This window comes from Chlorocebus sabaeus, chromosome 23 (genome assembly GCF_047675955.1).
Source record: "Chlorocebus sabaeus isolate Y175 chromosome 23, mChlSab1.0.hap1, whole genome shotgun sequence".
NCBI lineage: Eukaryota > Metazoa > Chordata > Mammalia > Primates > Cercopithecidae > Chlorocebus > Chlorocebus sabaeus.
The window spans coordinates 8,528,327-8,541,282 of NC_132926.1; the positions used below are offsets into that span (position 1 = coordinate 8,528,327).

Below are 12,956 nucleotides of genomic sequence, written 5' to 3' on the forward strand. Positions count from 1 at the left end.
TATTTTTATCCTTGCCAGAAGCCTTCTGACTCTAGATGCTACATTTAGAGGACAGAGCAACAAGATAACTTGCCTTAAGAGGATGTTATGATACCAGTGATTAATGGCAATTTTTTAAGCTCTAAAAAACTCAGCAAAACTAGGTGTAGTTTTTGTCCAAACTAAGCCAGCCAAAGTCAGTTGGAAAAAAAGGGTGAAAAAAATACAATGGAAAGAAAAGTGGAAAAACAGACCGAGTAGTAGAAAAAAATTAAAGCAATCCAGAAAAAAAGCCAAGGCAGTAAATTAAAATTCTCCTACCTTGCAAAAAGTTTGATTAAAAGAAGCGCATGTTACAAGATACATATATTAGAAGAACCAGTACGTAAACATAAAGAACTGGCCCCAAGGTGAAAATAATTTTGACAGATGGCTCTCTGTACTGACATGAACATAAAAAAACACCGAGATAAACTTATGAAGTCTCTAGGGACCACAAGCTAAGTCAGTGTAAATGACTGAGAACTTTAGAGATAAGAGAGAGAAGCCACAAGAAATCTAATTAGACTTTTCTCTGACTACAGAAACTAAAAAGAATTAAGACTGAGTTTCTTATTTATAACCATTATTTTATAAAATAGAATACTACTATACTGATAAAAAGCTGCCTTAAAACTGTTTACTGAAGTGCAAACCCCAAAAAGCAATCTGTAAAGTCACTAGTTGGCTTTCTGCATACAGAACTATCATTAACTCTAGTCACTTACTTAGCAGGAATTCTGACAACTTTTCTGAACCTTAATGAAGAATGGACTTGCATTTTATATTTGATACAAGAATTTCACCTTTTGTTATTTTTCAGAAGGCCCACTACCTATTTTCTCCTATCAATACTCAGGGTTCTTACTTTTCCTCTTATTAATCTTCTAAATTAAATAATAAACAGGATATTCAAAGATGTCTGGTAATTATTTGGAAAACAAGCTGCATGTAGCCAGGAACCTTTGTTTTTAGTTAGTCCCTGATACATCCCAACAACCATAGTGCCTGGTGCAGAGTAGATGCCTGATGTATATTTGTTATATGAATGACCTCAGACAGTTTTTGACTTTACGTATACATCCAAAGCGGCGCAAAGGTGGGTGTGGGAAGGGAAGAAGTGTATCTGAATCACATGAAGAACACACATGCTTAAGTCCCATGGCAAATCTGGTGAATCAGAATCAGGGAAGAGAACAAGTCAACTTGGAAAAGTTTCCACTCCCAAAAAGGTGCACTTCAGTATGAAACCAGCCAAATGTGAGGTCTGAATCTTTCATAGATTATGATAAAATACAGATTTTTAAATTTTGTACGATCTCCTAAATTGAAATTAAGAAATCTTGGCCAGGCATGATGGCTCATGTCTGTAATCCCAGCACTTTGGGAGGCCAAGGTGGGTGAATTGCTTGAGCCCAGGAGTTTGAGACCAGCCTAGGCAACATGGCAAAGCTCCATTTCTGCAAAAAATACAAAAATTATCCAGGTGCTGGCAGGCACCTGTAGTACCAGCTACTTGGGAGGCTGAAGTGGGAGGAGCATTTGAGCCAGGAGGCGGAGGCTGCAGTGAGCCAAGATTGTGCCACTGCACTCCAGGATGGACAACAGAGCTAGACCCTGTCTCAAAAAAGAAAGAAAGAAAGAAAAAGAGGAAAAAAAAAAATTGAATGCCTACCCTCTGTCAAAGCATACTAGACAAAAATGTTTACGTTTTCTTATGTTTGTTTCCTTCTCAGAGGCTACACAATAAATACTCAGGCCATTGAACCAGGAGCCAGAAGCTGTGTGTTCCTCCTATATTGACCCTTGGAGGTACCAGGAATCTGAGTGACTTTACAGAAGCTGTTGCATCTCTGGGATCTCCAATTTTTTTTAACTATAAAATGAAGACCACAAAACTCACATACTATGAGGATCTGGGTAAGAAATCATTCTCAGAAGGGTCACTGAATAAAAGAGAAATGGTATCAGAGGTAAGCAGCCTTTCACTTGATACTGGTTGTTAACACTGCTTCCCATACAGAAGGTCCAGGTCTACCTTGAAAAGGAAAAACGCAGCCCAGCATCAAAACTATCCTTCAACCCACCTGGCACATCGAATATGTTCAAATATTTGTGCAGGTGGAGTATAAGCAGAAGCTAAAATACAAGACTCTTCCAAACCACGTGGCTTAAAGAGGCTTTAGGAGCACCTGCTTTCCCCGCCTAACAAGAGCTGCCATGTCATACTACGTGAAGCGCACCCATCTCGTCAGATGGCTCGCTCTACCCCCGGCATCATGGAGGATAGAGCCTCAGCAGCCCACATTCTTAACCCTGCCACAAAGGAATAAAGATGGCTTCAGATGTCAGGAAGCTTCAAAATGCTACTTGGTGGAGAGGACAATCTGGGAGAGGGTAAGTAGCCTCCTCACTCCTCCCTGTCCTCCTCCTCACCATTTCCTCTGTTAAATTCCTTTTTTATGTTATGTTCTTTTTTGTAAAAAGGAGCATTCTAATGGCAGGAGTACAAAGCAGAAAAATTAGGGAAGTTCTCTAGAGCAGTATTTCATAATCTGTTATAATAACTATTAAAATCTACTTTGATCAAAATATTTCAGAGAGGCTTTCCTCCATAATAATAACTGAAGACTCCTGCCCCTCCCTCTGCCCGAATGAATGCTACAAGTAAAACAGAACAACAACAAAAATCTTAATATCAGAAGGCTACTATGAATTCAGCAACACCTTTAAATGTATTTTAATTGCATTACATCAGCATCCACATGCTTTTGGAAGATAATCATGCATACATAAGTGACATCTATCATCTAACTGGAATGCCTGGTCACTAATGGGTTCACAGGCTCTATCAAATAATTCCCATGGCTGAAGAGGCACATGGTTCACAAATGGAGAACAAAAACATTTCATGAGGCCAAGTTTAAACAACTGTTTTCTAAACATAATATTTTTAGGTCTATCTCAAAAAGAAAAGATGTAGTTTAGACCCAAAGCCTTCACACAACCAACTAAATCTGATTTCTGATTATATCCCTTACACAAACTACTCCATATGAAATACTGCCACACCCAGACTCACATGATATTCATGGGCTACTTTCAGTCATTACACCATAAAAACCTTCAGTTTTAAAATGTAAAACTGTACCTTCAGTTTTGTAATGTAAGACTGAATTGCTGATGGTAATGTAAAGATCATTAAGTTCAACCCCTCCGTTTACAGGTGAGGAAATTGAGGTCTAGAGAGAAGTGACCAACCTAAGGCACTACTAGTGGCCAAACCAGGTTTGAATACAACCCTAAACACTTCTCCTTTTATTTCGTAACATTTGAAAAAGTCTGTTATATGCTAACAACTTCGGATCCTTACAATACAGAAATCAGGCATCAGGTTTAAATACCTCTATTTAGTCAACCATGCCAGACATTTATTATTTGGAATATTATAGCCGGCAGAAGTTAGATTTTTAAAAAGTTATTTATATTTCAATTAATCACGGCTGCTCTTCAGAATTAAGACTTGCTCTTTATCATTGGTTTCTCAGGGCACTAAAAGGGGGCCCTAATTGGTTGATTCCTCCTTCTCTTTTCCAATATACAGCAACTGACATCAGCCCAACTGGATTCCAAAGAGATTATGGAACTGCTTTCCCTTCAGAGTTCCACTAATGTTCTTAATTGACTGGTTACCAGGTAATACCCAGAATAAAACAAAGCCTTGCTTTTAGAACGGAGTGCACTGGTGTAGGACTGAATTTAGAATCAGTGAGTTAGACAAAATAATGAAGCCCAGAGGCAGCCTGACCATCTCAATGTCTGATTCGAAAAGTAGTAACTAGTTTAAACCTTCTTAAAAAGTATTCCTTTTACAAATTGTGTGACTAATTGTACAGGGCTAGCAAGAACAATTTCAGAGTTTTCTCTCTCCCCCTTTTTAGTTTTGGTAGTGAGGATAATGGGAGTGTGAGGGGGAAAACAAGAAATTCACAATTCAGGCACATAGAGCTGATAAATGAATCAACTGCATACAATATTCAGGTAGAAAGTCCATGCAGGAGTTTTGGGAAGTAATAATTCTGTGGCACAATTGTGAACTGTTCCCTCCTTCCTGTTGCTAAACTAAATGCAGAGAATCTTGGATATTTTTATGACAACTATGAATCAGGCGGCATTTCTTCCCCTCCCCCAAAGTCAGCAAATAACATAGTCATGGATTATATAACAGGATGAAGGAAAGCCTTAAGACCTTCATAGAAAACGAAGGGCTTTTTTATTAAGCAGATATTTGGGCTGTTTTTGTAGCTGTCAGGAAATGAGACAGCAAGAGTCACCTCTATAGAATTTTACTATAGAAGGAAAACATAGAAAAACAAAGTGACATTATTAAAGGTGCACAATACACTCTATTAATTGAGATGTGGCACATGAATGACATGGATCACCATAAATGTTGTGGGCCCCCTTCTCTTTTTTACAGTAGGAAGGTCCCTAATATTTATCATTGACAAACTGTGGACAAAGTCTGATAATCTTACTACTTAATTGTCATTCTGATTTCATTTCTGAGTGGAGATTACTATTTTTGCTTGTCCAGATGGTAAAACATAAGCTTAAATTGTACACAAAACTTAACAAGACAAAGTAAAACATTAAAGAAAAGTACTTGTTAATTTGTTACCTGATTGTTGCTTGTTTTCTGATTTATCTCTAAGTTTTTAACTACCACACGTAGTTAAATCCCTGCCCTGAATGGATGTCAAACAATATTAAGTCATAATAACCATAGAATAAGAGAGCTTTACTACAACTGAAAAGAAAAAATAATGTTAATGGGTTAAAAAATCTTTTAAATGTGTGTTTAACCTTCTAATAACATAAAAAGTTTACTATAATACTTCCCCCACCCACCCACCGTTACCCTCACCTCTCACTCAGGTAACAAAGAATAAAACGATAACCAATTGTCATGGCCTCAAGATAGGATTCCTTATGTTCAACGTTCAGGATTAAGATAAAGGGGCTGCTTAAGTAATTACGGACCCATATCATGAATGACATAAGACAAACTCCCCTTTTGTGGCAACTGCTTATTTGATTTTCAGACCAAATAAAAACAAGGGTTAAATATTCAGTCACAAACGTGTAGCAGGTAGAGGGCAGAGGATCACTATTTTCGATGGACTAGTATGTGTTATGTAAGTAAACGGGGCAGATGAGGATCTGGCCCACACACAAGATGCATTTAGTTTGAACCGAGTTGATTTCCATTCAAAGGCTAGATCCAGGAAGACTTCAGTCCGATCCTATGACCATGTCGGCATTCACATACATCACATGATTTTCTTTCCTAGGCATTTCCCCTTCCCCTCTCCCGCTTATAAAAACTCAAAAGACAAAAACAACAGCAACCCCAAATCCGAAAGGGGGTAATCACACTGCTCAAAATCCACATCTTTGTAAGCTCAACCTACACAGTACAGTGAGGAATCCAACAAATCCGGATCAAAAGTAAAACAGAAAGCAGGCAGTTGTTCAAAATTAAGAATAGACCCTTCACTTTTCATACAAAAAAATCATGCCACACAACTTCGCCCTCTTCTTCCTCACAATAGAAGTTACCTCAACACAGAAGCCCAGGTCCCATCCTACAGCACAGCTAAGCCAAGGCAAGAGAAAGACTGTTTAGGATGTTCCATTTCCGCAGTCAAGAGAGGGAGAGTACAGGAGAAGAGGAAACACACTTCATTCCTATATAGCCACACACGCAATTAATTGTAGCCCAGTGTAAATTATACTCTTTGCTATTTAACATCCTACATTACTTATGAGGCTTTGAGAAGTAAGGCAACTTTTTAATTCTTAGGAGACTTAAGTCACTCCCCTGTTACGCTACTTTGAATTACTTGGTATCATCCAAACCGAGCAAGAAAGAGCCAGCCTGGTTCAGGAAGGCTTCAGCCAGACACGCAGGCAGCTGCCGGCCAACTCTGAATCCTAAAGACTTAATGATATTTAAAGATCCCTCGATTCGCCAGACACATTTGGTACCACATACAAATAATTTACTTGGAAGGAGAAATTTGATTATAAATCCAAGTAAAATTAACCGGTTTGCATTATCCATTTCTTCATTTCTTTGAGATGGAGTTTCACTCTTGTCGCCCAGGCTGGAGTGCAATGGCTTGATCTTGGCTCACTGCAACCTTCGCCTGCCAGGTTCAAGCGGTTCTCCTGCCTCAGCCTCCCAAGTAGCTGGGATTACAGGCGCCCGCCACTGCGCCCAGCTAATTTTTACATTTTTAGTAGAGACGGGCTTCACCATGTTGGCAAGGCTGGTCTTGAACTCCTGACCTCAGGTGATCCACCTGCTTTGGCCTCCCAAAGCCCTGGGATTACAGGTGTAAGCCACCATGCCTGGCCTATCCATTTCTTCCTTATGGTACTTTGAATCATGCCCCATTAAATGTCCCTTAAAGGAAAATGTCCATCTAATCCTTTAAAAAAGTTGGAGGTTAGGGTACCAGTAATCTGTTCTTATTTTGCCATAGGCAAACAAATTTAAATAGAAAAAGGTTAAATACTGTAAGAAATTATAGACCCTCCCCACCATTCCTACCTGAAATAAATCATTCTAATATTAAAGCAACAGAAGCTATTTTAGTAGGACTTCCTTTTGTTTTGAAAAAATTGTACTTATTCCCAAATTACTTCAAATTTATAACATATGAAATAAATAAGTGACAACATTTAGCAACTCTCATAGCAGGTTTCTAGAGCTATTTCAGCCTGCATCAAGTCAGTATCTGTATAAAATACTTGTTCTAATGTCTCTGTACCAGTGTACAACATGTGTTCTCTAAGTCAACTAAGTGACTGCAATTTGGAATATAGGAATATTAGTAAAACGGTGTATCAAAAGAAAAGTTAAAGTTTCCTATTATTTATTACATATTTTTAAGTAGCACTAAATTAATTCTACCCCAACTGTAAAGATACAGCATTTAAATAATCCCAACAGCCACTCTCTTACAATGATATAAAAAAAAACTTTTATAAAACTGATGAAACAAGCTTTGTGTACTAAAACTTTCAACTTGAGTTTCATGATCTTCTTCTAGAAAGGCTATTATAAATTCTTTTGCTTAGCAACAAAGAAAAGAAGCACAGATGGAATCATCACTTGCCCACTCATTTAAGCATTTGTTTCAAACAAATTTACAGCAATGAAAAATAGTCAGCGAAGGGTCTCTAAATTTAACATGTAGATAAAGCAAGAAAAAATATGAAAGTGTTTTAAAATGCAAGGTCACAACACCTTTGGCAGTCAGGAATTAAATACATAGCATTTCTGGAGCAGATCCACAGCTCTTAAAGCAATGCATGAAACACATGAGGCACTGATGTATAACATGCTTCCACTACTTACTGTACATATGCAATAGGTTTCCTGGGCACCATGGGGATATGTAAAAGACTGGCACTTTAAACAACTTGCATTTCTGAATGCAATCATTATGGCTTACATTCAAATGAAGTACTTGAAATGTCTGAAACTCAGAGGAATTGCAGTGGATATGTTGAGCCTTCCCTTTCAAAAACGGAAAGCAAGATACATTCTACAACAATATGAAGAGAAAAAGACTCCATTTTCACATTATTCAAAGGAATAATATGATATCTGAGTCATAATTTAATATCTGAAGAACAACTATAATGTTTTGACAGTCTGTAGATTGCCTTTGTTCTCTCAATAATTTTGCTGTCTCGTTTTGGCTTTCTAGTGAAATGAAGCAGATTGAATATTATGTTGTTTTCATATATTGGATATAAAATACTCAACCACTATCATGAAACTGTGGATTGTTATATTCTGTGTGACATCTGATAATTTTTAAGCACTATTTTTGTCTCTTTATTCCCTTCACACACAGAAAAGAAAAAAAAGGCTCCCTAATTTTCAGAGTTCTCTCTATACACTGAATGTAACACTGCCTCATGAATCTTTATTTCACTATATCCAACCTGTGCTTCAGAAGGCTGAAAACAGATGTACTCGCATGTAGTTTTAATCTGTTTCATGCTGCTCCATTTCTAAGTAACAAGTACCAATTTCACAAGCGAGAAAAAACACGAATAACCATAAGATACAATATTCCCCAAATAATCATCTAGGCATCTACAGTAGTAAAAAGTTTTTCTGTCCAGGTGAAGAAAAAACTTAATAAGCCTAATAATATTGTAGCAATGCACAAGCTGCCACCTGGGGGATCAAAATTCAAAATCAGCCTGTAGCTCAGGCTCTAGGCTTATGAGACTGGGTGTGCAGTAAAGAAAATGAATTCGGTCTCTAGGGAAGAGGATTGTCACTGGTGTTGGTTATGGAGAAGGCAATACACAATTTCGTGGATAAAAATAACATCCAGACTTGCCAGCTGACCAGAGAAAGGACAGGGAGATAAGGAATGAGGAGAACTGTTTCTCCCAGCACAAAGAGCTAAATCCCTGTACATAGAAAAAATCGTAGTAGCCTCAAAATTCTTAGAAAAGCAATTAAAAATAAATTATAAGAAAACCTAATTGAATTATGAAAGCTAGGTACTCCTTTGAACATTTGTTTAAAAAAACATAAGTTTTCCAACAAAGCAGTTGGAATCAATAACACATTCATAAAGAAATTCAAAAGCTGTACTTGAAGGTTCCTAGGCCTGTTAAGCATTTTGTTGATAGTAAACATAAAATTTTTTAACTCCATTACAGCAAGGGAGATTTTTTTGTTCCCAAATGAAAAATACAAATAAAGTTTTCTAGCTCTTTTGAAAATTTAAGTTAATAAGAGCCACACCAATAGATTCAACTTGTAGTTCCCGTAGCAATTTTAGGCGTTATTATTTAAACATACACACACAAACTGCATACCTACGAGGAACTAGAAATGAAAGAGAAAAACAAATGAGGTCATTCATAATTTATGAAATTATTTTTAAGATTATTAAAGTTGTCTTTGAATTGCAAAGTCTTTAAAACAATCAAATCTTTTTTTTTTTTTTCTGAGAGGTATATTGTTCTTTACTAATCTCAGAATTAATACGAATTTTCTTTTCTTTTCTTTTCTTTTGGGGGGGCGGTGACAGAGTCTCTCTCTTTTGTCACCCAGGTTGGAGTGCAGTGGCCCGATCTCGACTCATTGCAACCTCTGCCTGCCAGATTCAAGCAATTCTCCTTCCTCAGCCTCTGGAGTAGCTGGGACTACAGGTGCACACCACTACACCCGGATAATTTTTCTATTTTTAGTAGAGATGGGGTTTTGCCATATTGGCCAGGCTGGTCTCGAACTCCTGACCTCAGGTGATCCACCTACCTCAGCCTCCCAAAGTGCTAGGGTTACAGGTGTGCGCTACCACACCTGGCTAATGTCAATTTTCTATTTTCTGTTTCTAAGGAAGCAGACCACCGGAAAAGTGTTTTATTTATTTTCAAAATGAATTGGTAGGTGTTAGACACCTATTTCAAAATGACAATTTTTTTGTTATTCAAATTTTATTATTTTTATTACCTTTAAACAAAATTTCACAATAGAATGAACCACTTAAAATCAAGCATAGTATTCCTAAAATAGCTGTCTAAATCAGAAGGTAGTTCGACAAGAAATGAAATGCTGCCCTGAGCAAAAACAATGTCTTGGCAGTGATAGGCTATGGTGATACAAAGGTCGTGATCTTGTTTGAAAAAGAAAACAAGCACAACTATAATCTGGCATTTTAGGTCCATGCACTCATCTGTGAATTCTTCACTGCTCTTTGTAGGAAAAAACACACAAGGTTCCTGTAATATACTCAAGTCAGACTGGCACCTAAACTTAAACTGAAGCTGACTTTTTTGATGAGCATGAAAGCAGACTTAGATGTTTTGTAATAATACATGTAATTTCTTTAGTGTCTTCTATGAACTAGGCAATATGCTGGAATCTATAGCTGCATCATATCATGTCATCCTCACAGCCACCAGAGACTGTAGTGACAGAGTGGCAGTTTAACCAGATCAGATTCCAAAACCCACTGTCTTTCTATTCTGTCATGCTGCAGTCTATAAATCACTATTTTACAAAATCTGTATGTTCCCAGATTAGATCAATCAGACTTAATTTATTCTGTCATCAGACCTAACTTTTGATTATCCCTATAATATCAGCTTAAAGAAACTTAACTTAGTAAAAATTGGTAAGGAGAACTTAAAAAGAGAATATAGAATAAAGGCAGAACTTTAAACAATTACCCACTGAGCAAACTAGAAGAAAAAAAATCTGATAGAGATGTCCTGGCTAAAACCGATGGCCAAGGAAATTCCATTGTCAATCGTATCAGAATACCGTGTGCTGCCGGGCACAGTGGCTCACGCCTGTAATCCCAGCACTTTGAGAGGCCAAGGCAGGTGGATCACCTGAAGTTAGGAGTTCAAGACCAGCCCAACCAACAAGGTGAAACTCCATCTCTACTAAAAATACAAAAATTAGCCAGGCATGGTGGCAGGCACCTGTAGTCCCAGCTACTCAGGAGGCTGAGACAGGAGAATTGCTTGAACCCAGGAGGCAGAGGATGCAGTGAGCTGACATCGCGCCACTGCACTCCAGCCTGCGCAACAGACCAAGACTCTGTCTCAAAAAATAAAATAAAATAAAATAAAATAATAATAATGTGTGCCAACTCTTTTATCTAACCTAAGTATTAGTTAGAGGCTTGCTTCTTAAAATGTCACATAACAAGTTGTTTCTATCCGCTGCTGTTTGTAGCCTATGTTTTCTGTGATAAAAAACATAGGCACTTAGAAAATGATTTCTAATTACTTATTATCTGTAGTACCTAGTGTATGGGAAGCTCTTTTAAAATTTGCTGGAAGAATTAAACACATTAAGAATATACAAATGTTCTTTAACCACTTTTTCCATATTTTTTTTTTTTTTTTTTTTTTTGAGACAGGGTCTTGAAGAGCAGGAACACAGCTCACTGCAGCCTCAACCTTCCTGGCCCAAGTGATCCTCCTGCCTCAGCATCCCATGTAACTGGGAACATAGATGTGGGTTGCCACAACTGGCTAATTTTTTATTTTTATTTTTTTAATGTTTGTAGTGACCAGGTCTCACCATCTTGCCCAAGCTGGTCTTGAACTCCTGGGCTCCAGCCACCCTCCACCTTGGCCTCCCAAAGTGCTGGGATTACAAGTGTGAGCGACTACACCAGACCTTAACTTTTTTTAAAAAAATATTACTTTATTATATAAAGACAGGGTCTCACCATGTTTTCTCCTTTTTCAAATTACTTTATTATATAGAGACAGGGTCTTGTCATGTTGCCCAGGCTGGTCTCGAACTCCTGGGCTCAAGTGATTCTCCCTCCTTTCCCTCCCAAAGTGCTATAGATTCACAGCAAGTTGGAAAAGTAGTACAGAGAAAGCCTCATGTACCCTTTATCCAGTGTTCTCAAATGGTAACATTTTACATAACTATAATACAAAACCAGGAAATTGACATTGGTACAACCCACAGACCTTATTCATATTTTTCCTTTAGCTGTTTTTTAAGAGTGTACAATTTTTCTGGTGCTAGAAATAGCACCTTAGACTCTCCGTTTTTCTGAAGAGAAAACAAAGGGTCCAAGAGGCTGAAGACTACCCAAAGTCAGAGTGCTAAAAAGTAGCAAAAATAAAGCCAATTCTGAGTGAGAGATCATCCCTCCACAGCTATTTAGCATGCATCTGCACTAGAGTCATCCACCAGAATTCCATGAGAAATTCAGTAAAGACCTTCCAAATATTCTTATTTCAAAGGTATCACATCAGATGGATGCCTACTTTTTACACATTATTTTATTTTCCCTCTCTCCAGACACCTAAAAGCTTTCCTCATTAAAAAAAATTGTCACCATTGGTCTACTGAAAAATACATAAAATGTTTTTCTGCATCAGTAACATAAGCCAAACTCAAAGGGAAACTAGGCTAAGCGGGTCACCAGTTGAAACAACAGGCTGCCTTGTCACCTTTGACCTCAGTGCAAAGTTCTATGTCTGGCACAAAGTAGTGTCATAAACATTGAATCACTGAATGAATGAATCAGCCAACAACTTAAGTGGGATGACCAAATAAACCAAACATTCTCAGTTTCTAAAAAAAACAAAACAAAACAAAAACCTGCTTTCTAATAAACTGATATTTTTATCCAGAAAAATGTTTTGTGAGATACTTTTCCCAACGTCAGAGGAAAGGCCCTTAGGAAATATCTAGTCTTGTAATTTTCATTCCTGGCTAGACATTAGCATCACCTAAGATATTAAAAAAATACCATGCCAAGCCCGCACCCCATGTATGGAATGGGGTCCAGACATCTACATTTTATTTTTAAAGTACCCCAGGTAACTCTATGTCTTTACAAAGATGAAGAAATTGAGGCCTAGTCAAACAGAATGTCTTATTCAAGGTAACACAACTTGTCAGTAACATGAGACCAGAATCCATGCAGAAATCGTACTTTTTTTTAACATAATACATAGAAAAAAATTCTGAGAACTACGAAACTTCGTTTTAACTTTGAAACTATTGGTTATTTTTTAAAATATGAAACTAAGCAAAAATTCTACCAACATGTGAACTCTTCCTGGGATATAATCACTGTCATAAGTAGGTAGACATAAACAATTGAGGCACTGAGAAGTTATTGCCTGAGATATTTAAAAAATAATAATAATAAGGGATGTGGTTGGTATCTTTGAGCTAATTGCCCATTCTTGGCAATTAGTATGCATGTAGTACTCTTAACTGGTATCACGATGGCTCCACTGTAGAGGTCCATCAAATATGTTGGATATTTTAACAAAAAGAGGTATATGTGTAAAATTGATAGAACTTACTGCATACAAAGTGACTCCATAATATTTGCCATACTGTG

General features: G+C 37.4%; 1 protein-coding gene across 4 annotated transcripts in view; it reads right to left on the reverse strand.

Annotated features, from left to right (window-relative positions):
- The window catches only part of CPEB4 (cytoplasmic polyadenylation element binding protein 4), a 71,470-nt gene that overhangs the window by 36,270 nt on the left and 22,244 nt on the right, over nucleotides 1-12,956 (reverse strand). The window lies entirely within an intron of this gene.